The sequence below is a fragment of the Ctenocephalides felis genome, unplaced genomic scaffold (genome assembly GCF_003426905.1).
Source record: "Ctenocephalides felis isolate EL2017-DRISC unplaced genomic scaffold, ASM342690v1 CF-g0.4_SCAFFOLD_03571, whole genome shotgun sequence".
NCBI classification, from domain to species: Eukaryota; Metazoa; Arthropoda; class Insecta; order Siphonaptera; family Pulicidae; genus Ctenocephalides; species Ctenocephalides felis.
In genome coordinates, this window is record NW_020539725.1 from 1,430,842 (window position 1) to 1,458,043 (window position 27,202).

Here is a 27,202-nt window from a genome sequence, read left to right on the forward strand (position 1 = left end):
TTTTTCTTTAACAAACATATAAAACCCATGAAAACCACACAATGATAGCCACAATTAGTTCATATTTATTACGGCGCTGCATGGGCGCTGCAGTCATGCTCTGAGCGATTTGTGTTGAGCATTTCAGCTTTGTTAGGATTCGAAATTGTCGGAGTCGTCGGAATTGTTTAACGGATATAACTACTCTCTGAAGCGGAGTCAAATTCGGCTTTTAAATTTATATATATATATATATATATATATATATATATATATATATATATGTATTGAGAAGGAGTTTTAGAAGCTTGTGAGATATGATCTGTAATGCTTACAATGCAGGTGCACAGTCGAACGATTATCTTTCTTGAGTAGAACAGAGTTTGACGCAGGCGCACAACCTGTAACGTTGAAGAGTAGTACTACGTACGCATCAATACGCACAGTTTGTAGTGCTGCTTCATTATGATATCAATACTTGTATCTACATAGATTTATTAAGTCATTCTTTTGTATTAAACAATGTCAGTCAAATGCTTTTAATATGTCCAGTTATTGTGTAAAGTTCATTAGAATTCAGTCGATGTAATTCGTGATGGTACCTACAGCGGTCATGGTAATTGTAAGCTTAGTATTATCAAGTAACAATATATGTACACCTAAGTCTGTTTTTACACGGTCTTTTTGTACACGGTTTTGATATAACACGGTTTGAAAATTGAATATTTTTAATTTTTTTTACACGATTTTATTCCAATTAGCACGATTTAAAATTTTATGTACTTAATTTTTTTTGTCAAATTTAATTTTTGCGAAGTATGTTCATATCACAAAAAAGTATTTATGAAAGAAAAAAGTCTGAAACCATCGATAGTATCGATAGTTTGCGAACACTAGCTTAAAGATCTAAGTGAATTCCCCTTTAGCGCGTACAAACAATTTTTACTGGTCAAAGCAAATATGAATAGCACTCATTTAGGGGAATACCCTGAAAATTCTTGTTTTTCACTAATTTTAATAGGTTTTAGAGATTAGGAACAAATCACCCATTTTTGTATAAGATCAATGTCTTTTTTTACACGTTTTTTTTTTTACACGGATTCTTCTGGAACCAATCTCCGTGTAAAAACAGACTTAGGTATATATATATATATATATATATATATATATATATATACATATTATTATTAATATTATTTAAGTTTTACTGTAGCTATTGATATTTATAATTTTATTTTTTTAAACTAGATCTTCCATTAAAACGTAGAACGAACTAATTAAAAACTAGTGGTGTATGGCATCGTGCCTTAAGGCAAATTGCAGAAACTTCCCGTACCGTAATGAAATGTTAGACGAATATTAAATGTTTTCAGATAGTCTATTATAAATACTGTAACATTGTCTAATATTTATAAGAATTATATGAACTGAATAGCAAAGTCAAAAATATTTGTTTAAAGTATTTAAGTGTGCTTTGGAACTTTAGCCAGAATTAAAATTGAAATCTGAATTATTTTCGATCTACAAAATTAAATGAACTTTTTATTCAAAAGCAATTGTTTTGTCAAAACAAGCAGAATGTTTTTTGAATCATTCACATCGAATGCTTATTTCTCTCAAAAACTGCCATTTTTTGTATATTTAGTTCTGTATCTTCGAAATGGCTGGGCCTGCCTTTGCCAAAAACTAATAACCTTTTCCCAATTATTACTAATTGAATGCTTTTCAGATCATTCAAATCGGATTCAATAAGTAAATAGTTAAAATTATATAATCTTATATATAAAAATGGAGCTCTCTTTCAAATGTCTGAATAAAACTCGAAAACGGCTGAATCGATTTGGCCAGTCTTAGTCTTGAAAAATTCGTGCCAATCCAGAGAAAGTCCAAAAGGTGAGAAATTATTTCAAATCCGCGTAGAAAATTTACATTTTTAATTTGAAAATTTTTGTAGAAGCGTCATTTGAATAAAACAATGGACGGTGGCAATTTCGTGAAATGTCAAACGCTTTTGACAGATGATGTTCAATTACGTTTAATAGGATGTTTTACGCGAATATTATTTAATTATGATAAATTTGTAGAAAGTAGTTTTGTGTGTAGTTTTATTTAAATACAAAAACGTTAGTAAACGGGCCGCAAGTGTTACTAGAGACTCAAAATATAAACTATTTTGATATGTTAATATGAAAATGCACTTTTTGGCATATTTTTCTCGAACACGGTGCTTTGAAAGATCTCATTTGTATAATTATATACTCATTGGTACTTATAAAACATTTTCTAGGTTATATTATTTTTTATTCATGTTATTTAAATTCAGAACCTAAATTTGGTATCGATCAAATGAACAGTTTGTCGAATAACATTTTTCCAGTTATAATTTCCCAGAATTTATCGCAGAATAGATAGTAATATATGAAGGTCCGGGATTAAAAAGGTCCACCACCGATGTGCCAAAAATCAGTTAAGTTAAGCATTGTTTAACAACAATATTTGAAAGTAGAGGAAAAAAGATGTATAGCCAGCTACAAACTTGATTTGAAAACGATAATCTTTGAAATGGGGGAGATAAACGGTAATCTTTGAAAATCCATAATAAAAGTATTTTCTTCCGTTGGTAGTTTTAGCATTAGTTAAAAATGTAATTATTTTGTGAAATACCTTTAAAATTATAATAAGGCTTTAAACCTTTTGCCACCTGCCCGGTACAAGTTACCCCGCATATAGGATAGTAGAAGTCATATTACTGAACGTAGTCAGATAATTGTTCGTTTGATGTGTGTTATTTGTTGTGATATAATTGTTATGGTTTTCACAATATAGTTTACATTTGCTCAAAGTCAAATTGGACCTTTGTGTCTCGCCCTGCTCTACATATATACTTTTTATTAAATTTACTTTAATTCATCGAATGTAACTTGAAACTTTTCAAAAGCAGGTCAAAGAAGAAATACTTAATTCATTTTTTATCTCTCCTCGCAAAAATTTAAAAATTTGGTATAAGCTCAGTAGTATTATTTACAATTATACACAAAATCCAGAATTCAAAAAGAATCTGAAAAACTTGAAACGTAATTAATAAGCCGAAAGACCAAAAAAGACTCGGATTGGATTATACGATGCTTTCTATAGAAAGTGTATAAAACTTGCAGTTTGATTGTATTGACAAAATATAGACAAACTAATGGGGTTTATTGTTTTTATAATACCTAATTGTATACAGCATTCAAACAACACATCCTTATGCACTTAAAGTATTAATATGTTTGATTCTCTAGAAATGGTTTAGAATATACCTTATTTAGCAAAACAACGTTTGCCGGGTCAGCTAGTTATCAATAAAATATTGTGAATTTTATATCGAATGCAAAAACAACTACTGATTTGTTTTTTCCAACATGCCCTTGTAGTATACATTGTCCCTTTTCGGCCGACTATTGTAAATTCATCAAATTTATTGAATGTTCTTTACTGGACAGTTGTAAATAAAAGAGATAATAATAAACAAAAAATCGGATGCACCGTTCTCTCAAAAACTCGATTTCTATTTTCGCACTCTTTGCTCTTTATCTCAGTAACGGCTGGACTTGCCTTTGCCTTATATATATATATATATATATATATATATATATATATTATATATGTATTGAAATGATATGAGATGTTGTTGTGGGGTGTTGATTGGATTGGGTTGAGTTCCAAATGTAGACTGATTCACTCTCCAATGGGGTGCTAGATCCGTCCAACCTTTTCCTGGTGTCGTGAGCAGAGCTTATAGTTTATAATAGAAGATATATAATGAAGTTTCTACTATGATAGTAAAATAATAAAATCAACTTTTATATTTGCATAAGAATATTAACAAGGTGCAAGATCTCTCTTTTTTTTAAAAAAAATTTAATATTATCATAAATTGTTTAATTTTGTATGATATTTTATTTATTTAATTCGAATTTCAAATAATGATCAAAATACTCTGCGTCAGATTCAGTTCAATATTTTTAATAGGATGTTTAAAAATCGCGCGATTATTTCTAACTGAATTCTAACTATATGAGAATCCTGCATCAATCTTCGAAAATTTTAAAAAATAGCTTGCACACTTGTTGCCATTCTGATGCATTACATCTAGATAGAAATGGAAGATAGTGATAATTCGTCTTGTAATCTAATAATTGTGTGTTGTCACATATTTCTACATTAATACATTTCTGTAGGCCCTCTTGATTTTATTTTCAAATTTTATTTTGAGCATTCTATTTGTACTATAAAAATATACAATATAAAAGTATTAATTTGAAATTATCATATTTAGAATGTCAATATTAATAAAAAATGAGTGGCCATTCAATTTCAGAATAATTGATACAAATTATTATTATTTTTTTTCTGTATTTTATTTCCATGTGAATTATTGATACTATGCATCAAAATTACTTTTGTTCTAAGTGAATAAATAATTAAAGGTGGTGATAGAAATTCTATTTTTGTTACAGGTCTTATTAAATCAGCTTTGAACGCTCGAAATTCATAGTTATTCATAATTATTATCAATAAAAATAAAAACACAACTATGAAAATATTAATATGCCAAATAAAACAAAATAAATTACGATAAAATTATTTAAAAAGCAAAATCAAAATATCAAATTTATGGAATTTCAATTGAATAAAAATATGACGCTAATTAATACTTTACAAAAATTTTAAATAATAATGAAATAAAGGTGTTGTAAAATACATCAAGATTCATAAAATTCACGAAGTTAATACATCATAAGCAAAATTGTATTCCGTGCCTTGTTAAAATTTGAAACCGAATGTTACGTGATACTTCTTTACTCAAATTTCAAAATAAAAACATGACAAACACTTCTAATACTATTACCGCAAATAATCGAAATTACAATTTAGTATGAACAATTATATAAAAAAATAATTAGAAAAGATATTATTATCGTTAATCTAGACAGAAACAAATTTACTCAATTGCTTACTAATTTTCAAAATAAAATTTATTATAATTGTAGAGAAAATTTAGGAAACATTTTACGTTCAATATAACGCCAACAAATTGAAATGAATTTAAAATGAAATCATTTAGTACCAATAATTCAAACATGGACTTTTTCTATTTTCCTATTTTTTTTTTTCAATTTATAATTCTGTTCTATGGGGCTAGTTACATTGCTATTATTGACATTAATTTAAATTTATCCCCTTCATTTCTGTAACATTTTGTGGTATGCGCAGTTGATTAAATTTAATTATTATTGAAATTTGCGTTTTCAAGTTCAATTAATTTCACACCAAACTTCAAAGTTCATTTAATGTAATATTCAAGATTAAAATTTCATTCTTATGTAATATTTGTAAAATTATTTCTAAATTCAACATTTAAATTAAATTCAACATTTGGAAATTATTCTCATACAAGATTTAATAAATTCGATAAAATCAACGAGCGTGTTTTGGTCCTAAAACGAAAATAACGAAATAAATTTATTTGAAACTTATGAGTCTCTTATAAGTCATCAAAATTACGTCAAATATATTTAAGATCTCGCGGTTTTCACTAACCTTACGAGTCTCCATTCGGGTTTTTCCTACCCTTATTAATTATTTATTTGTCAGATATCTATTGTTTCTTTTGAACAATTTAATATTAGGCTATCTGAAATGAAGGATTGGCATTATCGCCTGAAAAGTGGCACAATGGCTACACTAAATCCTTTAGGCATTTCGCCCTGATACTGTCATTTAAAGCCACATTAAAAATCGCGACGTTATGAAAGATCAACAGATGTAAATTTACTCTTGATAGGATACTCAAAGTCATTAACTAGAGTCACTAACTTTTCAATATTACTTTCTGCGTCTTTTAAATTATTACTTGATGACTTTGTTACTAATCTTTACAATTATTTTACTTTGAAATATTTCTGTTATGAAATTCGGACCTGGCAATGCTCGTAATTGTTTTTGTTAAAAATGCTTAGTTAACAATATTTACTTGAACTTAACCTTGATGGTTACGTGAAGTCAACAAAATTATAGTGGTGTAAATAATAATCGAACTACCCATTGTTACAAAAATGTTACCCAAGTACAACCAAAATCCTAATACTTAATAAAATATTCAAATTGACAAAATACTGTTATTTATATTCTAATTGACAACCAAATCTTAAAAAAAAATATAAAAAAAATTTAAGACTATGATGTTCTGATCTGGATGTGTAGTTTTGCCAAAAGAAGGATTGGTTTTTCTTACTTGGGGAGTGAGCCTTAATCGAGTAGTCTGTGTCGATTTGGGGAGAGTCTTGTCCCTCTGCGTAGAGTCCCCTTTCTCACGGTGTTATTTGGTATGCCGCCACCTTTAATGCCTCTGGTACTTCGTGCCAGTCCTGATCCTGCTGGTTTTCAGCTGTTGCTGCAGCGCCGGATGCAAAATTTCTGCTACTCAGCTTCTTGCTCGACACTCACAGCACACTCAACACTGCACTTCACCACGAGGTAAAACCACCGCTTGACACCATGAAATGATATGTGATGTTGTTGTGGGGTGTTGATTGGATTGGGTTGGGTTCCAAATGTAGACTGATTCACTCTCCAATGGGGTGCTAGATCCGTCCAACCTTTTCCTGGTGTCGTGAGCAGAGCTTTTAGTTTATAATAGAAAATAACAACACTGGTATGAGTCACTGGTATGATTCCAACCCTCCTGGTGATCCGAAACATAAAAAAAAGATGGATTCTTAATTATTATAGATGTCGCTATCGTATGAACCTTGGATAAGTCAAAAAAAATATTTTTGTTTGAATGGCGGCAGTTTGAAAAAAAAAATTTTTTTTCATGTTTTTTTTAACAATTCCGAATTTTTTAAAAATACTAAATGAAAAGTTATAGTTTTGGGAGAGGTCCATGCGATAAAGCAATGTATAGAGAAGATCCTCTCCAAATTTGAAGTAAATCGGTTCATTAGAACTCGAGATATCCTTACCGCCAGCTCGAAAAAAGCAATTCCGAGAAAAACGCGTTCAAAGTTTTGAGACTCGGTCGGACCCGAACCGAGGCCACGTCACTAAAACGGATATAACTCAGGAAATAATCGTAATTTTAAAAAATCCTTTTAATAACATATTTTTGAATAACTAAACTTTGAAAATATGAAAAAAATTTTTTTTCGATTTTTTCAAAATTCTACAGTAGAATACCCCCTTAAGCAATGAAACCGTCACATAACCACACGGTTCCTCATACAGTCACTGGCGGCCATTTTTTGACACGACGAAACACTTCATGAAGAGATGACAAACCGAGAGATGGCGTACCAATATAAAAGTGTAAATAACCCTAGTACATAATGACAGTTCATAGACGTCAATGTGACAGTTACAATTTAATTTCAGCTCACATATATTAATGTATATTAATATATTATATATATTTAATTTTTCTCTACGATCATAATATTACGTAGAGGATTCAGTACTGTCATAGTATATAGTAATAATCATATTAAGTCTGAAAGTGGTTAAATGTAGTACTTATATAAGAAGTTTTATTCAGTAAGTTAAATAAACGTACAACTGTTTTCTCCGAAAAAGTTCTTGTCATATAAAAATGTGAATAATAATCTGTCGAAATAGTTGTGACGTGCATTTATATAGCTGAAATTTGTTAAATTCTCAATCAATAAGGTGGAGTTCTGTAAGGTGCCACAAAGTTTTGCTCAGGCATTTGAAATTATTTCTTACCTTTTTATAAAATTAACAGTACGTATGGTATTGAAAAATTGAACCTAATTTTGGCCAACAAATAAAAGATTAATGCGTTAACATAAGCTTTAGCATTGTTTTTTTTTATCAAAAATATACTGTTTTTTATAAAAGAAGAAAAACTATTCATTTATAATAATAAAAATTTATTGAATTATAGAACATATTAATATACATATATTTACAATTTAAAACCTATTTCCATAATATTGTTAAAGCATGGTATAATAAATATATTTATGCAAATAAAGCAATTAGCGATAAGCATCACATTTAATTAACATAATTAAATTATTTGTCGTTAGATACAAAAATGCACACATAAGCAGTGTGTTATGATACTGGCAAAGCTATATAATGTATATATATTTACAATTTGAAACACATTTCCATAACTTGAATGAATGGCTTAAATGAATTATGCAAATAAAGGAAACATCAATAATAGTTAATTATTAAGATAATTAAATTAGTTACAGCATTAAATGCAAAAAACGAACACATAAGTAGAGAGTTATGTTACAGATAAAGTCATTTAGGTGAATAAAAATCACAACACCATAAATAATATATCATTACAAGCTATATCACACAAGAAAATCTCAGAATATTACTCCATTTTAGTCAGAATCATGATATAGTTAAAATTTAGTCGAACAATTCATTATTAGCAAAATAATTAATAGTGAGATACATTATATTAAAGTATATTTACTTCTTTTGAATATATAGTGATGCCAAAGTAGAATATTTATTTATCAGCACAATGCTGTTTCAGGATAATGATCCATTTATAATCAAATATAGTTATTTGTTTTTTCATTTTTAGAATCTTTTAGTTTATTCTACTTTAATTGAAAACTCAGACCACTCAAAATTGGAGCTATAGATAGATAAAATATAACACTTCAAAGGTTATTAACAACAAGCTTCACGTACGTTGTTTATAATGAAGTCATCATCTACCACGCCAGCTATAATTTGGTGCATATATTTTGTCAGATTTTCATGTCCCACATGTGTGTTCCAACTTCAACATGTCCGTCATTATACACCTTGCACATAATTCGTGAGGGACAAGCATGCCCAATTTTTTTTGCTATCCCTCAAACATGTTTCCTTTGTTTGGTGACTGTGTGATCGATGGCAATTATAATATTGAATGGTGCAGCTGTCCTTCACATATGACGTAATACTGTTCTGTTCCATCTCAGTTTTCCAGCTGTAAAAATCTATAGCAAAAGATGAAATTATAGAAATGTTTGTTGAAAATCTTCATAATTAAAAGTTGACAAACCATTAATAGAAGAAAACAGTTTGTCTTCGTGTTCAATATTGATGTGATGATGACCCTCAATATGTATTTGTAGTGCGCTGTACCGTGTGTAAGCATTCCCGCAATCCTCAATGGGGCAAGTAATTCTGAGAACCCTTGGAGAACCTATAAATGAACAATTATGGTAACTTTGTGTATGTAATATTAAATATATTTAAATAATACTTACATTTTAATACCCGTAAAAAGTGTTGAGTGCAGCGAAGCATTATATTGGGGTCTGGGTCGCGTTGGGGTCACTGGAAAGAATGTGAGCGATCTGGATGATTGGGAAAGTAGTGGGGAAGATGGTTGTCGAATAAAGGAAACAGTATTGGAATTAGCGGTTGTCATAGGAATTGGTGAAGCAGGAAGCGCATTCGGGTGGAAGGATGTATTAGGAATTGGTGAAGCAGGAAGCGCATCCGAGTGGAAGGATGTCGTAGGAACTGGTGAAGCAGGAAGAGCATACGAATGGAAGGATGTCGTAGGGATTGATGTAGCAGGAAGAGCAATATGAATGGAAGGATGTCGTTGGTATTGGTGAAGAAGGAAATGATGTAGAAGGATTTGGCAAAGCAGGAAGAGTTGTGTAAGAAGTTTGTGAAGCAGTAAGGGTACATGAATGAGAAGTAGTGGAAGGAATTAATGAAGAGGGTAGAGCATAAGAATGCAGGGATGTTTCTGGATTAATTCGGGAATCATAAAAATACGTGCATTGGAGTTTGGAGTCTGTAGGAGATGTATCAGGAACGGAGGAAAGAAAAGTTTTGATGTGCCTTTGTAATGAGGAAGGAGCATGCAATTTTTTTTGGCAAAATGTACATTCAAAATTTTGAAAGTTCTCCTTGGGCTGTATGTGACGTACTAACCTGTTGTGACGACAAAGAGAACTACTGGAAGCAAAAGTTTTAAAGCAATGGATACATTGCTTTTGCTTTTTCATATTGAATATAAAAAAGAAACGGGTTGAACTATAATGTATAAAACTAAACTAACTTAAGCTATGATTAAAAGATAACTTATGTATAAAAAAGAAATATGAACTAAAATATTAAAATTATAATATGAGCTAAAAGTAACGTAGGAATCAAGTAACTAGATAAATATGAAATTCATAAATGAAATGAAATCTAACCTAAATGTAACCTAAGCTATGAACTGAAATGCAACCTAACCTAAGTGATTAAAACGTACCTTATATATTTGTCTAAAAATAAAATAATGCAAGAATACCTACTTCAAAAGCGATCTAAAAAGTGTAAAATAGCTAGAACATAAATAGTAATATAATAACCCTAACCTATAAAACACGTAAATTTAAATGTGTTCATTATTTGTCATTTCTTCTAATTATATTATTCCATTATCTATAGTATCTACTCTATATACTACATACTTAGACTCTATACTTTTCTCTTCGAAGTTTTTATCTTTTTAATATATTATTATTGGTCATTAAGAAATTAATATTAGTCAGCCTGTGTAAATTCATCATACCTATGAAAGCTTTTACAATATTTCTGTGTAATTGTTACATATTGTTGATCATTAAGTAATTAATATTGATCATTCCTTTTAAGTTTATCATTTTATTGTAAATGCTTCTGCACAATTTCTATGTAGTTGTTATATATTGTTGATCATTAAGTAATTCATATTGATCATTTCTTTTAAGTTTATCATTTTATTGTAAATGCTCCTACATTATCTCTGTGTAGTTGTTATATATTGTTGATCATTAAGTAATTCATATTGATCGTTTCTTTTAAGATTACAATTTTATTGTAAATGCTTCTACACTCTCTCTGTGTAGTTGTTATATATTGTTGATCATTAAGTAATTCATATTGATCGTTCCTTTTAAGATTATCATTTTATTGTAAATGCTCGTATACAATCTCTGGGTAGGTGTTATATATTGTTGATCATTAAGTAATTTGTATTCATCGTTTCTTTTAAGTTTATCATTTTATTGCAAATGCTCCTACACAATCTCTGTGTAGTTGTATATTGTTGATCATTAAGTAATTCATATTGATCATTCCTTGTAAATTTATCATTCCATTGTGAATACTTTTTTTTTAGTTACTTATAATTGCAAAATTATATTACTCATTATTATGTATAATAATTAACACATTTATAAAAAAATTAATTATTATGTAAAAATGTTTGTGATATATTTGAAAATATATTTTGTACTTTGTATGTTTTTTTTATTTCTAATATAAGAAATTATTTAGGTTTTCTTATTTTGAATTACGTATGCGAACCATATCTAGGAGTAATACTAGCGGTTAATTTATATACTGCACAAGTGCTGTCGCCTTCAGATCGTTGAAAAAATTAAAATGGAGGTAATGTCAAATGGCCTGAGATAGCAGTCTATTTGTGTTTACTTATCTATGCATAAAAACGCGTTATAAACTCTTGCATTCGAAATGTTTGTTGCTCTATTTTTTTTTGGTCTAAACTCTAGACCAGTCTTTCTCAAAGTGGGCGATATCGCCCCTTGGTGAGCAATTGTGATCTCCAGGGGAGATCACAATCGCTTCTTGGGTTAGGGGGCATTTGTAATTTTATTCACTCCACATTTTAAAGTTTACTAGAATTTGTATGACAACGATTAATTGGTACTTTTTAAGTTTGGTCGTGTTTCCATATAGCATTGGTTTCACCCTGGTGTTTAAATGATTTTGATGCCAAACGTCAAAATATTTTTTCTTTCAATAATATAAAATTTCAGCTATAAATTGAGATTTTTAATATAAACTCTCCGTCCCACCGCCTAAATGGAAACCTTATGCACACGGTGAACAAAACAAATTTAAAATTGATTCAGTATTTTAGGCGTCCATCGCGGACAAACAACATGATACTTATAGGCGATACATCAAAGAAAAAAAAAATTAATCTTTAATTCCAATCATTTCGACATTCGATTTAATGTCACCATCGGTGAATCCAAAAACAGCGAAAAAAATGATTTAACCAGGTAATTATAAGATTTGTGAATTCGTATAGAAACTATAAATATAAGAGAAAAATTAACAGAACAGCAACACTTAACAGAAAGATAATAAAACATAGTAGAGGTAATAGATATAGAAACTAGATAATAAATAGAAAAATCTATAAAATAATATATACATATAAATAAATACAAGGGCTCGCCCGTAGGTAAGCGGTTAAGAGCGTTGGGGCCTGAATCAGGGGTCCCAGGTTTGATACCCACTTCGAGCAGCCTGTTGTCAGGCAACATTGACAACGATTTTCACTTGGAAATATAGATAGCAATATGTTTCCAAGTGAAAAGAGCCCTCACCCGGCGTTGTTGCACCATACTTGCCCTATTACAGAGATTGTAATAAAAATTTATCATACAGAGATGTGACAACTGTTTGGGTTGCCATCTGTAATAAAAACAAACGTAGTTTGTAAGATATTAATTACAACAGCTCATAGAACCCATAAGTTCTGTAAATCAAATAAAATTATATTTTATTATATAAAAAAAATAAAATTATATTTTAAATAAATAAAATAAAATAAAAATAAATAAAATTATATTTTATTACATAAATTATATTTGTTTCTTCGTCTGAAAACAAAGTTATAAAATCACTTTTTTTGTTAAAATCTTTTTTAGTAAAAAAGTGTTAGTGTATAATCAATCATACACGTAATTGATTCTGTTTTTTCAGTAACTTTTTCTTAGAACTTTCTAAAACTTTCTAATTTTTTAACATTTTGTTATATTCTGGATAATAATCCACTCATTTATTTTTATCATTTTTATTCTGATTATATTGTCATATTTCTGTACATTAATTTTTCCACAATTTTATTCATTTTATATAAAAAATCCACCGTTTTCTGCTTTTTTTAAACATATTGTTTGCTTAAATCTTCTCAAGATCATGTTTCTTTACAGATTCAGACAGAAGATGGAACGTACCTTGTTCCGAAACGTCGACAGTAAATAAGTAAAGAAATGTTTTTTTATAAAGCTTTTTTGTTTTTTTATTACTTTTTGGATTCTTTGCTCGAAGCTCTACAATATATATATACATAGTAACCTTTAATTAGTCCAAATACTTATATACATGTATAAGGACTAATTAAAGATTGATTTATAACTTTTTTTCTTTGATGTATACAAATACCTATATTCAGGGCCGGTCCTGGGATCCGTAGCGCCCGCATGCAACTTTTTTTCTAGTGCCCCCCCCCCCTTTAAATTTTAACTGTTTTTCAACGTATTCTAGAAAAATTGTCCAAAAATCAGCAAAAAGTGACCAGAAATTACACATTTCTTGAACTATATTGGAAAAAACTAATTATATGTGATATGTAATATTTCTGCATAGTTAATTATTATTAAATTTAGAGTACGGACACCACTAGGTATAACAAAAATCTTAAGATTTTCGTTCCAAAGTAAATTTTGCTTCCATTTTTCATATTTGTTCCATATCCATTTCTCTAACCATTGGCATCAAACATCCAAAGTTCATCAGATGCAAAATATTTGCAACAAAAACAAAAGTTACAATTCAATTTTTCGGAATAAACTTGCCTTTTTCTAAGCACTGACTCCCCATTTTTCATTTTCCCGATTATATTTTGTTTAAACTAAATTAGCTTGCAATTTTTCGTCAATAATGCCCAATATTTAATTTAATCTCTCGCAGGTTTGCGCTTATGGAATTGAACACTAGATAATTTACTTTTCAAGTTCACGGTAACTTCAAAACAAAAAAAAAATTGAATAAGTAGATTAAGCAATAAACAAAGCTGTCATTTACTAATTTGCAGAGTTATTAATCGGTTAATTGTTTCTACTGATATTACATTGCAAAATAAATATGCTTTTTGTGTCTCCGTAATTCTAGTTAAGTTAGATTGTTTATTATATTTTATCAAGTATTCTAGATTTTATATAAGTAATAAAAAATATAAATAATATATTGTAAATTTAATTTCCAAAACTCGTTTTGGCGCCCCCTAAGGCGTGCCCTCGCATTTTTTGCATGCATCGCATGCAAGGCAGGACCGGCCCTGCCTATATTAAATCTTAAATATGAACAACGCAATACTAAAATTTCTATACACACATTATATAATAATTACAGACATTTCGAGACCATGGTATGCCTCATCTTCAGTGTAATTCCAAAACAGAAGATGAGGCATACCATGGTCTCGAAACGTCTGTAATTATTAAATAAAGTGTGCGTAAAAATCTGAGTGTTGTGTTGTTCATATTTAACATATAATATTCGTCCCACTCATATCACAAAATTCTATATTATATACATATATATATCCATATATATATATATATATATATATATATATATATATATATATAAGTCGGGTTTTCGTCTTCCTGACGAAATAACTCCAGAACGCACGAACCGATTTCGACAATTTTGCATTCGTTGGAAAGGTCTCGGGCTCCGCAAGGTTTATAGCTAAGAAAATTAGTTGTGCATGGCATCGTGCCTTAATGCAAGCTGCTGGAACTTCACACACCGTAATCAAAAATTCGAGTAATGACATTAGTGAGAATTATCAGAATTATGCTTGGTTAAGTCAACGAGCAATTCTTGCCGCAAAGAATAATGATGTACACGCACTGAATTTCACCATTCAATCAAAAATTGCTGGCGATTTGGTGACATACCAATGATTCCGACTGGTCTACCGTTTGACTTCAAACGATTGCAATTTCCAGTTCGCCTTGCGTTCGCAATAACAAGTCGCAAGGCCAATCGCATAGTGTTTGCGGGATAAATTTCATATAGATTATTTAGAAAATCATTGTTTTTCACATGGGCAGTTGGAGTTGGAAAACCATCCGCTTTGTTTGCGTTAACGTCAGACCAAAAAACAAAAAATGTGGTTTACCAAAGAGCACTTCAATGAAACGGATAATTTGCGGATTCACTTTCATTTACTTAGAGAAGTTCAACTAAAAAACACTTCATTTTTGTAATCGAAATAAATTCATTACTGTTGTATAATAAAATCACATTTTTCCTTTTCAAATATAAAACAAACAAAAAATTTCTTCATATTTCTCACGAAACGGAGGCTAAACGGAGTTCGTCGGGTTTGCTAGTATACATATATATATATATATATATATATATATATATATATATATATATATATATATATATATATATATATATATATATATATATGATAGTTTTGTCGACGTTGATACATATTTGTAATATTTTTGCAGCCCAACTGTCGAATTAAAAATGGTTTGGTAAGTATAATTTCCTCCTTTTTATATATTTATACTTATCATCAACTTTGTATTTATGTTATATGTTTCTTAGATTACTGAATGATGACACACATCAAGTGTCGAAACGTTTAATGGAACTAGCTGTAAGTGGAATTCTGTCTTAAGGCAATTAAGGCATCGTGCCTTAAGGCAAATTGCTGGAACTTCCCGTACCAAAAATTATTTTTTTAAAAATGATTAACATCTTTGAAAAAATTTTACTTCAAAAAAATAAGATTTTTGACAAACAATTAGACAAAAAATTACTTTTTTTTTTGAAAAAAAAAATTTTTTTTATTTTTTTTTTTAACTTTTTTTTTTTTGAAAAAAAAATTTTTTCTTTATTTTGACATATTTTGAAAGATCTGAACTTTTTTTCAAAGCAATCGTACTGCTTTAACTGCATAAAGACGAAATATCAAACCGCGTAAGCGCCGCGTCGACGTCTAGCGCGTAAACATTGGTACGGAACCCATAGGAATGTAAACCAAAATTATACTTATTGTTAAAATCTCTATAAAATATCTGATAATTTGATGTGCATATGTCTAATGATTATTTTTGACCGCCAAATGGCATTTTTTTTACTTTTTTTATTAGATCTCCGAAACCGCTAGACCTGCCTTTATGAAAATTTGATCGGTTCTTCACCTTGTCAATACAAGTAAAATGTTTTTTGAATTATTAAAGTCGGACGCTCCGTTCTCTTAAAAACTGAGTTACCGTTTTCGACACTTTTTGCCCCGTATCTTCGCAACGGCTAGACCTGCCTTCGCCAAAAACTAATCAGCACGTCTCTCTATCAATACGAATCGAATGTTTTTTGAATTATTCAAATCGATTGATCGGTGTTCCCGAAATCGTCGACGAAAATTTGTATCCGCACATACATACACACACGCACACACACACACACACGCACACACACACACACACACACACACACATACATCCATTTTTTCTAAGGTATGCCAAAATATTCAGAAACGTTTGAAACGTCGAGAAATGCAAAAATTTTTATTTTCGATTTTTTGCGATTACTATAACTTGCCCTACGAGAAGTTAATAACTAATTTTGTTATTTAATCTTTTTTTAATTTGACGGTTGGGCTGCAAAAATATTACAATATATATATATATATATATATATATATACTAGATGACCCGACAGACGTCCTGTATCCACATCTACATTTTTTTTAATATCCTAAAGTAATATTTACTGTTCAGTTAAAATAATAATTATTGCTTTTCAAATTACTATTTACACAAATATATGAGTGATGTTAAATGTAGAACTGCTTCAAATAAAATGATGATTCTCAATTCTCACAGTTAACACTACAATTATCGTTTTAACACATATTAAAATTAAAGTTTTCTTGAGTATTTAATTAATTTTATATTTTTCGCTAAATATTCTATAGTAAAATACTCTGTAGCGTCTGTATAAAATTGATGTAATACCTGAAACATAATAATTTTATAAAAAAAACAGCAATAACAAGGAAGAAAAAATGTATTTTATTTGCATATATTAACTACTTTAAGGTTTACAATTGGCGGGATGGTACTTATCATAAAAACAAGAGAAACATGAAAATAATTTGCAATAAGCACATTTCACAAATGCAGTATTACAAACATTTTTCACTAGCGACGGTTGCCGGGAAACATATTTTATCCCGATTTTCAGTTTAATTGATAGTATATTTATATATATATAAAAAAATACTAGCTAGCCCGGCCACGCGTTGCTGTGGCTCAGTAATTGGTGGCAGAGAGGTAGTTTAGAGCCCGTTTTTCATTCTAATTCAGAATTAATTATTTATAAACTATTCATGTAGTTTATTCAATCTATGATACTATATATATATATATATATATATATATATATATATAAGGGGAAGTGAAGTTTAATAATAATGCCGCGACCAAGACTGAAAAAGAGCATTACTTACATTTACACCCAGTAAACCACAAAACGTAATGAAAACGTTAATAGAACGTAACAGGTTGTACGTGAAACATAGCGGTTACGTAACCTAGGAGGCACACAAACGTATCTATTTCCGCCTCAAAAACGTAACGGCCTGTTTTGTTACGCGAAAACGTAACGGTTTCGTTTTTGTAACGTTTCCAAATTGCGCGAAAACGGAACGGTTTCGTTTTTGTTACGTTTCTAAATTACTAAATTAACGTGTAGGTGTCTTTGATGTAACTTAAAAATTTTATAGAATTTGCTGTAAATATAAAAACCATTTTTTATATTAATTTTATTTCATATTTTAATTAAGAATTTACAAAATTTACATAACATATACTTAAAATTACAAAACTACAGAATATAAATTTGGATTTTAAAAATTTGATTAATCGAAAACAAAAAATAACAATTTTAACAAATTTCTATTTAACAGGATGGAATTAACTGTTTTATTTTGATTATAAAATTTTAACCATTGAAAATAAGTCTTGTGTAAATTTCTTGGCAACCTTTGTTTATCAAATTGAAACCATTTCACTGCTTTCTGTTTGTAAATGTATCTAAAACAGAACCAAACAGGTTAGAAACAATTTCTACAAATTGTTTATTGATAATATTGATTTAAATTTTTTGTAACATTACCTCTAAAAATATTCATTATTTTCAAGTTATTGACAGCTAGGCAGTCCTTTCAACAATACCAAAAACATATTAATTCTTCATCGAATTACACTTTAGACAATAAAGAAGATTTTAGTCTCTGAATTTTTAAATATATTTTTGCTGAAGTAAAAACAATAGAAGGTTATGATTTGGAAATATTGTGATTATTAATATAAATTGTAACAATACTTCTAATTACCTCTATTTATTAAGATTATTTATTAAGAACAAAGTGCAGCTAATTCCTTTATGAACGTATTGCTCAAATATTGTCTTAATTGTTTCTTGTCAGTTCAGCCGAATTTCATCCACCGACTTTTAAATCATATTTTTACTAAAACTAAATCATAAAAAATTAATACTAAATCATCTAATCATCTCTAACTATCATAATGGGGTATACCAATTCCATGACACATGACACGAGTGTCATCATTTAATGCTGTAAAAAATTTTATTCTTCTTCAAATCATTTTTTCGTGATGATGGTGGATTATTATTTTATATTCTAACTTTGCAATCATATTCTTCATTTGAGCTCTTTATTCATATCTTTATTATGTTCTGAGTCATTATATTTCTTCAATTGAAAACCATTGTATTAGTTTTTGCTCCTGTTTAGCCGAACTATATTATTGTTACTGAAGGGGCTACAAATATTAAATTTGTATCTGTATATCTCATTTTTACTAACCTTTTGACTCAACATTGCAATAATCATTGAGGTTATGATTTTTTTGTAGAATTTAATTATTATTTGATAAACATACATTTGATGAAAACATCTACAAATAACAAAATACGCGAATAGAATTTCCATTAAGGTCCAACTATATACTGAAAAAAAAATCATTATTATAATAATATATAAATTAAAATAATTTACACATGTTTTATATTTATACTTACCTTGATCGACTCCATTTTAAACATTTTAACTGCACACTGCATAACTAATACGTTCTACATTAATCATATAAATAATGATTAAATAAATGCTTCAAAAGAATGAAATAATTTGCTTGTCAAAAGATCTTCAATATGAAGCGTCCATCAGAGTCATTAGTCATAGACAGAAAAGTAAAATAATTATAATATAATGATAGTGCCTTTTCCCATTCGTATAAACAGTGAAGCAAACTATAAAACTCAGTATGGTTCACAAACCACGATGCTCTGAAAGAACTCATTTGCATAATTATATACTCATTGGTATTTATAAAACATTTTCTAGATTATATTATTTATTTATTTATGTTATTTAAATTTAGAACCTAAATTTGGAATCGATCAAAGGTACATTTTGTCGAATAACTTATTTCCAGTTATAATGTACCGAATTTTTCGAAGAATGGATAGTAATATATAAAGATCCACGACTGAAGTGTCAAAAACCAGTAAAGCTAAGCATTGTTTAACAACACTATTTGAAAGTAAAGGGAAAAAGATGTATAACCAGCTATAACCTTGATTCTTATGACTTTGGTATTGGGAGATAAATAGTAATCTTTAAAAATCCATAATAAAAGTATTTTCTTTCGTTGGTAGTTTTTTAGCAATTAGTTAAAAATGTAATTATTTTGTAAAATACCTTTGAAATTAAAATATGACATTTAGACCTGTTTGCCTTCTGGCCATTCCAAGTTACCCTGTTATAGGGTAAAAGGATCTAGATAAAATTTTTTTGAAAGACAGCAAAAAAAACAAAATGATGAAGTAGCTGGTAGTTTTACTGAACATAGTCAGATAATTGTTCGTTTGAAATGTGTCATTTGTTGTGATATAATTGGTTTGATTTTTATAATAAAATTTATATTTGCTTAAAGTCAAATTGGACCTTTGTGTCTTGCCCTGTTCTACATATATACTTTTTATTAAATTTACTTTAATTCGTCGAATGTTACTTGAAACTTTTCAAAAAGCAGATCAAAGAAGAGATACCTAATTCATTTTCTATCTCTTCTTACAGAAATTTGAAAAATTTGTATAAGCTCAATAGTATTATTTACAATTATACACAAAATCCAGAATCCAAAAAAAATTTTTGAAAAATTTGAAACGCAATCAATAATCGATTAAATCGAATTTGTAATGACTATATAAGTCGAAAGATCAAAAAAGACTTGGAATGGATTATGCCATGTTTTCTATAGAAAGTGTATAAAACTTTCAGTTTGGTTGTATTAATAAAATATAGACAAACTAATGGGGTTTATTGTTTCTATAAGGCCTCATTGTATATAGCATTGAAACAATACATCCTTACACAAAAAGTATTATTTTTTTGATTCTCTAGAAATTGTTTATAAAATACCTTACTTAGCAAAACAACGTTTGCCGGGTCAGCTAGTATATATATAAATCAATAATAATTTAAAGTAGTCTGATCATATCTCTATCTCACTATCACCAACTTTATCTAGAACATGTTTTATGTTGCGCACCCTAAAACCCAAACTTGGTTTAAATTGCTCACTTTCAGTTTATTATAGCAACTTTTATTCTCACGTTTCATACGGCATTCAATTCTGGGGATTTTCATCCGAACTTAAAATATTTAAGCTTCAGAAAAGAGCTATTCGAATAATTTTTTCCTTGCCCAGTAAAGCCTCCTGCAGACCCATATTTAAAAAATACAATATTTTAACTGTCCCATGCATTTTTATGCTGGTAACATTAACTTTCATCAAAAACAATTCGAAACTTTTTGATATGGCTTCGTCCTCAAATTACAACACTAGACACAAACTTATTAAGGCGCGTACATATAAATTAGCCAGCTCTTTCAATACGATCGACGGTCTAGGTATTCAGCTTATGAATAAACTTCCACTCAATATCCGAAACTCAGACAACAAAAAATTTCATGCTTCCCTAGTTAAACTTTTTAAAGACTTAGCTTTTTATGACATTACTGAATTTTCTCAATTTGATTTCAATAACTGTTTTCTTGCATAATCCGTATCCTGTATCTATGTAGTTTGATCATTTGATCGCCTGTACAACCATATTTTTTTTTCATTTTTTTATTGCTATTTTATTAATTTAAATTTTTTACGGTTTTAAATGAGTATAACTTTCAAACTTGTGCAAGAATTTTGAGCTTGACTGGTGGTCAAATAGACTTTAATATGATGAACTTGATGATGATGAATATTGTATTTAATGTTCGAATGTTTTTTTTCAGCTCTTTTTTTCAGAAGCGAAATTGGTGCAGCTACTATGATTATTATAAAATTACTATCCTTTTAATGTTAACTATGAATAAGCTTGACAAGAGCCTGAAATAATATCTATTATTATTGATTACGGCTTGCTTATGAATAAATAAAAATAAATAAATAATTAAATAAATATATATATATATATATATATATATATATACTAGCTGACCCGGCAAACGTTGTTTTGCTAAGTAAGGTATATTCTAAACAATTTCTAGAGAATCAAAAATATTAATACTTTAGGTGTATAAAGATGTGTTGTTTGAATGCTATATACAATGAAGTATTATAAAAACAATAAACCCCATTAGTTTGTCTATATTTTGTCAATACAATCAAACTGCTTGAAGTCTTATACACTTTCTATAGAAAACATGGTTTAATCCATCCAAGTCTTTTTTGGTCTTTCGACTTATTGATTACGTTTCAAGTTTTTCACATTCTAAAGCAGGGCGAGGCATAAAGGTCCAATTTGACTTTGAGCAAATATTAATTATATTATAAAAACCAAACCAATTATATTACAACAAATAACACATATCAAACGAACAATTATCTGACTACGTTCAGTAAAACTGCCAGCTGCTTCATCGTTGTAAAAAAGTGCTTTTTTGATGTCTTTCAAAAATTTGTTATCTAGACCTTTTTACCCTATAGGCGGTATAACTTGAAACGGGCAGGTGGTAAAAAGGTTTAAAGATTTATTATAATTTTAAAGGTATTTTACGAAATAATTACATTTTTAACTAATGCTAAAAACTACCAACGGAAGAAAATACTTTTATTATGGATTTTCAAAGATTACCGTTTATCTCCCCCATTTCAAAGATTACCGTTTTCAAATCAAGGTTATAGCTGGATATACATGTTTCTTCCTCTACTTTCAAATATTGTTGTTAAACAATGCTTAACTTCACTGATTTTTGAAACATTGTTGGTGGACCTTTTTAACCCCGGACCTTCATATATTACTATCTATTCTTCGATAAATTCTGGGAAATTATAACTCGGAAAATTTGGTTATCATATCAGCAAAGACTACGTTTTACTGAATACTATGTCTGACCAACTCTATGCCTGTCTCCGAGTCTGATTCCAAGTTTGACTGTCTGTCTAACTCTTATATACTTTTTTTTATTATTTTGGATATAATTTACATCTGTCCAATGGACATTAGGTAAATTTTATGAATAACAAAATAACAAAGAAGCTGTCTGCAAAATAAACTATTGAATGCTTGAGAGAGTGCACAGTTGCAATCTCTCCTAATTTAAGAAAAGATTATGATCTAGATTGACTTGGAATGCCAGTTATATTAGGTCCAAAGGCGTTTTCCTTTTTAATCTTTTGGTGTAGTTTGCTGAGATGAGTGCTTTGGCGAGCCCGTTGGGATGGTTCTCCAGTCGGTGACTGTGTTTGATGGCGTATCTTGCAATTTCTTCTTCTACCGTATGCAGGCCTGTGTCCTGGTGGAGCAGCTATACCGGTACATATTTTGAGGCGTTCAGAATGATCCTTAGTATCTTATTTTGAAACTTTTGAATAATTTTTGTGTTGCTTCTAGCACGCTACCTTGGGGAACGCCAGAGTTAATGTTTCTGAGGGATGAGGTTTGGTTTGCTAGACTAATGTAGAATTTCCTCTCAGTAAGATAGGATTTTAATATTAAGAATAATGGTGCAGGTAGAATATTCTTTAATTTATGGAGTAGTCCGGCATGCCAAACCTTGTCAATGGCTTGGGATATATCAATGAAACAGGCTGAACAGTACTTCTTTTTGTGTAGGGTAGCATTTATCTGTTCGACGATTCTGTGTGTTTGTTTATGGTGGAATGTAGCTTTCTAAAACCAAATTGATAGTCCGGGATTATAGATTTGTCATGGAGTATTGTTAGAACTCTTTTGAGCAGAAGTTTCTCAAATATTTTGGAGAGGGTTGAAAGTAAATTTATTGGTCGGTATGACTTCAGAAGACAAGGATCCTTATCTGTTTTGGGAATTAGAATTACTTTAGCTACTTTCCACGCCTTAGGAAACACTTTTAATCTTAGCAGAGAGTTGAACAGAATTGTTATGTACCCCAGAGTTTTTGGTGCGAGCTGTTTCAGGATTTGGATTGATATAAGATCATGGCCAGGAGATTTACCTACCCGATCTTGAGACTGAAATTTTATGTTTGACTTCCAATGCCAGGAAGCGGATTTGAGTACACTCTTGGTTGGAAAAGTTTTCAAACTGTATTTCTTCAGTGGTTTGCTCCTCCTGGAAGTAGTTTTGCGGAAATGGTTGAAATACATTTTCGAAGAAATCAGCAAATAAATCGACCTTTTCTTGATGACTTTTTGCCCAGGAGTTATCATTTTTTCTAATAGGAATTACTGGGAGTATAGGTTGTTTGAAATGTTTAGTAGCTTTCCATATGGAGTAAGCGTTTCGTGTCCTTAGTAGCCGTCAGGTCTTTGATTCTTTTTTCAAGTACGTTGTTGTTGTATTCTTTTAGTAATCTTTTTACTTCTTTACAGGCGCTGTTCAATCTTGTTTTCTCTTGAGGAGATCTTGATGTTTGCCATATTTTTCGGAGTCTTCTTTTAATCGCAATATGTTGTTTGATGTACAGAGGATAGTTGAGTTCATTACTGGTTGTAATTGAAGGAGTGCTATTTAGTGCCGAATGATGTAGTGTTTCGGTGAGATGATTTACGCGTTATTTATGTCGTTTTCTGACTTTAATAACATATTACAATTTAAGTTGGTATCGAGCAGTTCTCTAAATTTGTTCCAGTCCGTAAATTTGTTGGTCAGGTAAGATTTTATGACAATCGGTGGTTGTTAACAAAAAATGGTTAGTATAATAGGAGATTGGTCAGAGCTCAAATCTAGGCTATTTTGAGGTTTCATGTTACTTTTTGTTATTCCTTTGGTTATGTAGGAGTCTAACGGAATTCTGTTTGGGTCGCTTGGCCAATAAGTTGGTTCACCGGTTGAGATTGGGATTAAATTGTTAGTGAGCATGGAGCTGTACAGTTCACGTCCTCTAGGACTGGTGAGTCTTGATCCCCAGTATAGATGTTTCGCATTATAGTCACCTCCAACAAAAAACTTATTTCCTAGAGGACTGAAAAAAATGTCAAAGTATTGTTTAAATATTTTATGTTTTGGGGGGAAGTAAATGGCAGAAATTATGATTCTATTTTGAGGAAAATCAATAGAAATGTTCGTGGCTTGTAGAAACTCATTGCAGTGTGGATCTAACAGAGAATGTTTGATTTTAGACTTTATTATAATGGCTGTTCCACCATGTGGTTTTTCGTCCGGAAGTCTAGTACTGTATGTTGTATATTGTGGAATGTTGAGGTAGCTTTTGCTAGTAAAATGTGTTCACTGATTAGCATTATGTCAATATCGTTATGACGAAGAAATTGTTTTACTTCTTGGTGGTGCTGCGCAAGTCCGTTGGCGTTTCATATACATAGTTTGTAGTATAAGGCCATCATTTTCTCAAAGGTAGGAGGTTTGTCAAAATGTTCAGCATAGTGCTCATTTGTTCCATGAGAGTTTTCATCATAGCTTTTAGTTCTTGCATGTCTGTTTGTTGGTTACTTGGAGTAATTATTTGCTGTTGATTGTCTGAGGACAGTCCTCCTTGGTTGTCCCTGTGGTTTCTGTTGCTGTTTATGCTTCTAGAAGTAGCATCTGAGAAGGAAACGTTTGGACGGACGAAAGGTTGAGAATTGTCAATAGGTTGGACGGATTGTCTTTGCCTCAGGGGAGGGAATCTGCGTCGTCTTTCTTCTTTATAAATGGTGCACTCTCTATAGCTGGCTGGGTGATTACCAGAACAAAGAGCACATTTAACGCCGGCGTTGACTGGGTCCTTCCAGGGGCAATCTTTTGTTAGATGCTCTTTGGCATATTTTACGCAGCGTGCGATGCGTGAGCAGTAATTTTTTGTATGTCCAAGATTTTGACATCTTGTACACTGCGGAACTTCTTTTCTATGGCGCATAGCTTCTATAGTAACTTTTGTTCTGTAGAGGTATTCGATGGAGTAAAAATCTTTATTATTATTGCTTTGCTCAAGTTCCACTACAAAAATATTAAGTGGAGCTTTTGTAACTCTGTGTTTCATTGTGTAGATGCGTACGACCTTGTGACCGAGTGTAATAATTTCTTTTGTAAGTGTTTCGATGTCAGTGCTATGGTGCAAATTTTTCACCACTACTTTAAATGTTCGCTTACACTTGGCTTGATAGGAGTGTAATTGTGTGCCCTTTTCATGTAGCAACTTTATAACTATATTGTAGACGTGAGCATCTTTGGTATTAATTTTGACTTGATCGTTTCCTACTATTTTGTATGAGTACTGACCTTTTACGTGAGTCTCAAGTAAACCAAATAAAGGTTTAATGTCGCTTACGCCATGTACAAAGATAGGTGGTGTGTTTGTTGTTTGTTTGTCGGCATCTTTTTGAACTGTTGCTAAAACATCAAAGTAGTTGCTAGTGGGAGTTGGGTTCAGCCAGTATTCCTCTAAAGTATGTTGTTCCATTGAGGTACTTGGATTTTCTGACTGTGAGCGTTTTTTATTTTGAACGGTTGTCCAGCCCTGGTTAATGTCACTAGTATCAATTGATGATTCACTGTTGACATCGTTCATAGCGGTAACTTTCATAATATTGTGACTTGGTTCTAAATTACTATGTTCCTTTGTTATATTTTGGCTAATTTCACTAGGAATATTCAGTTTAAGTTGTTTATTTTCAATTTTATTGATAGTACCAGATTTTAACATTTCTGGAATAATGTCAGTATTTTTTTAATATTCTTTTCGGCATTTTTGCTAATGCTAGGTTTGATTTTATGTTGAATTTTTGAGTTTCCTAATCACTTTTTTCACTTATAATATCGTTAACCGAATAATCTGCATTGTTTGTGTTATATAATGTATGTATTGCGCTTGATACGCAATCACCGATTTTGCCGGGTCGGGTCCCGTTAATTTCGGAATTATTTACCTGCTTGTGGGCAGCGTCACTCATGTCACTAACATTTTTAATTTCACTTAAATTAAACTCCATTGAGTTAATTTTTGATAGATAGAAAATTAAATTCACTTGCGTGTACCCACAAGGGGCACATGGCGGTTTTAGATATCTACACTGTGCAGGTATAATATGTTTATTATCATTTGACTACATGTAGACTGGCTTGTTGTAACGTTACTGATAACACTCTGCGATGTGTACAGTTCAACTGTCGGTAATCGAATGAACTCTTATATACTAATTTCTTGTTTATAACCTATTTACAAAATCTAACAGGAAGCACTAATGATGACCCCGTAACCTACATATAACTAGCAACGCGTTTTGTAATTGTTAAACAGAATAATGATTCAAATTGTTATTACAGTTCAATATATATACATAATATTTCTCAGCGTTTGCTAAGGCAATACATTCCCTTTTTCGTAAATTATCAATACAAGAGCCATAAAAAAATATTTTCGCCTAAGTCCGTATATATTGCTCACATCTGGCCGACAGAACTTCATTACATTGTGTTACAAAGTCTTGTGAAGTCAAAAACATTTACAAATATTCTCGAAAAAAAGAGTGTTTTTAACAAAAAATATTAGTGATATGGATATATAAATTATTACAGGTAAATAATTTTTGCTTCTCAATTTTATATAAAATATTTTTTAGTTACTTTTCGTTACTCTTTACACTGGTGCATAATACATTCCTTTATAATTTTTCTAAATAATCTGTAATAACCATCATATATATATATATATATATATATATATATATATATATATCTTGATATTGTTAATTTCGACTTTGAAACATATTGTGATAAGGTTTTTCAGCCACAAGTCGAAAAAATAAAAACAGAACGTAAATATAAAACCTTGTTTAATACGTTTCGAGTTATT

The 27,202-nt window shown here is 30.1% G+C and overlaps 1 protein-coding gene across 6 annotated transcripts in view; it reads left to right on the top strand.

Moving 5' to 3' along the window:
* Positions 1-416: 416 nt before the first annotated feature.
* LOC113385117 overlaps positions 417-27,202 on the top strand; it is a 113,164-nt gene continuing 86,378 nt past the window's right edge. For 4 of the 6 annotated variants that reach the window (XR_003367966.1, XR_003367968.1, XR_003367970.1 and 1 more), the window contains exon 1: positions 417-595. The gene's annotated coding sequence lies outside the window, so the exon portion shown is untranslated. Of the gene's footprint in view, positions 602-27,202 lie in introns of all 6 variants that reach the window. The other 2 variants (XR_003367967.1, XR_003367969.1) reach the window with 1 other exon arrangement.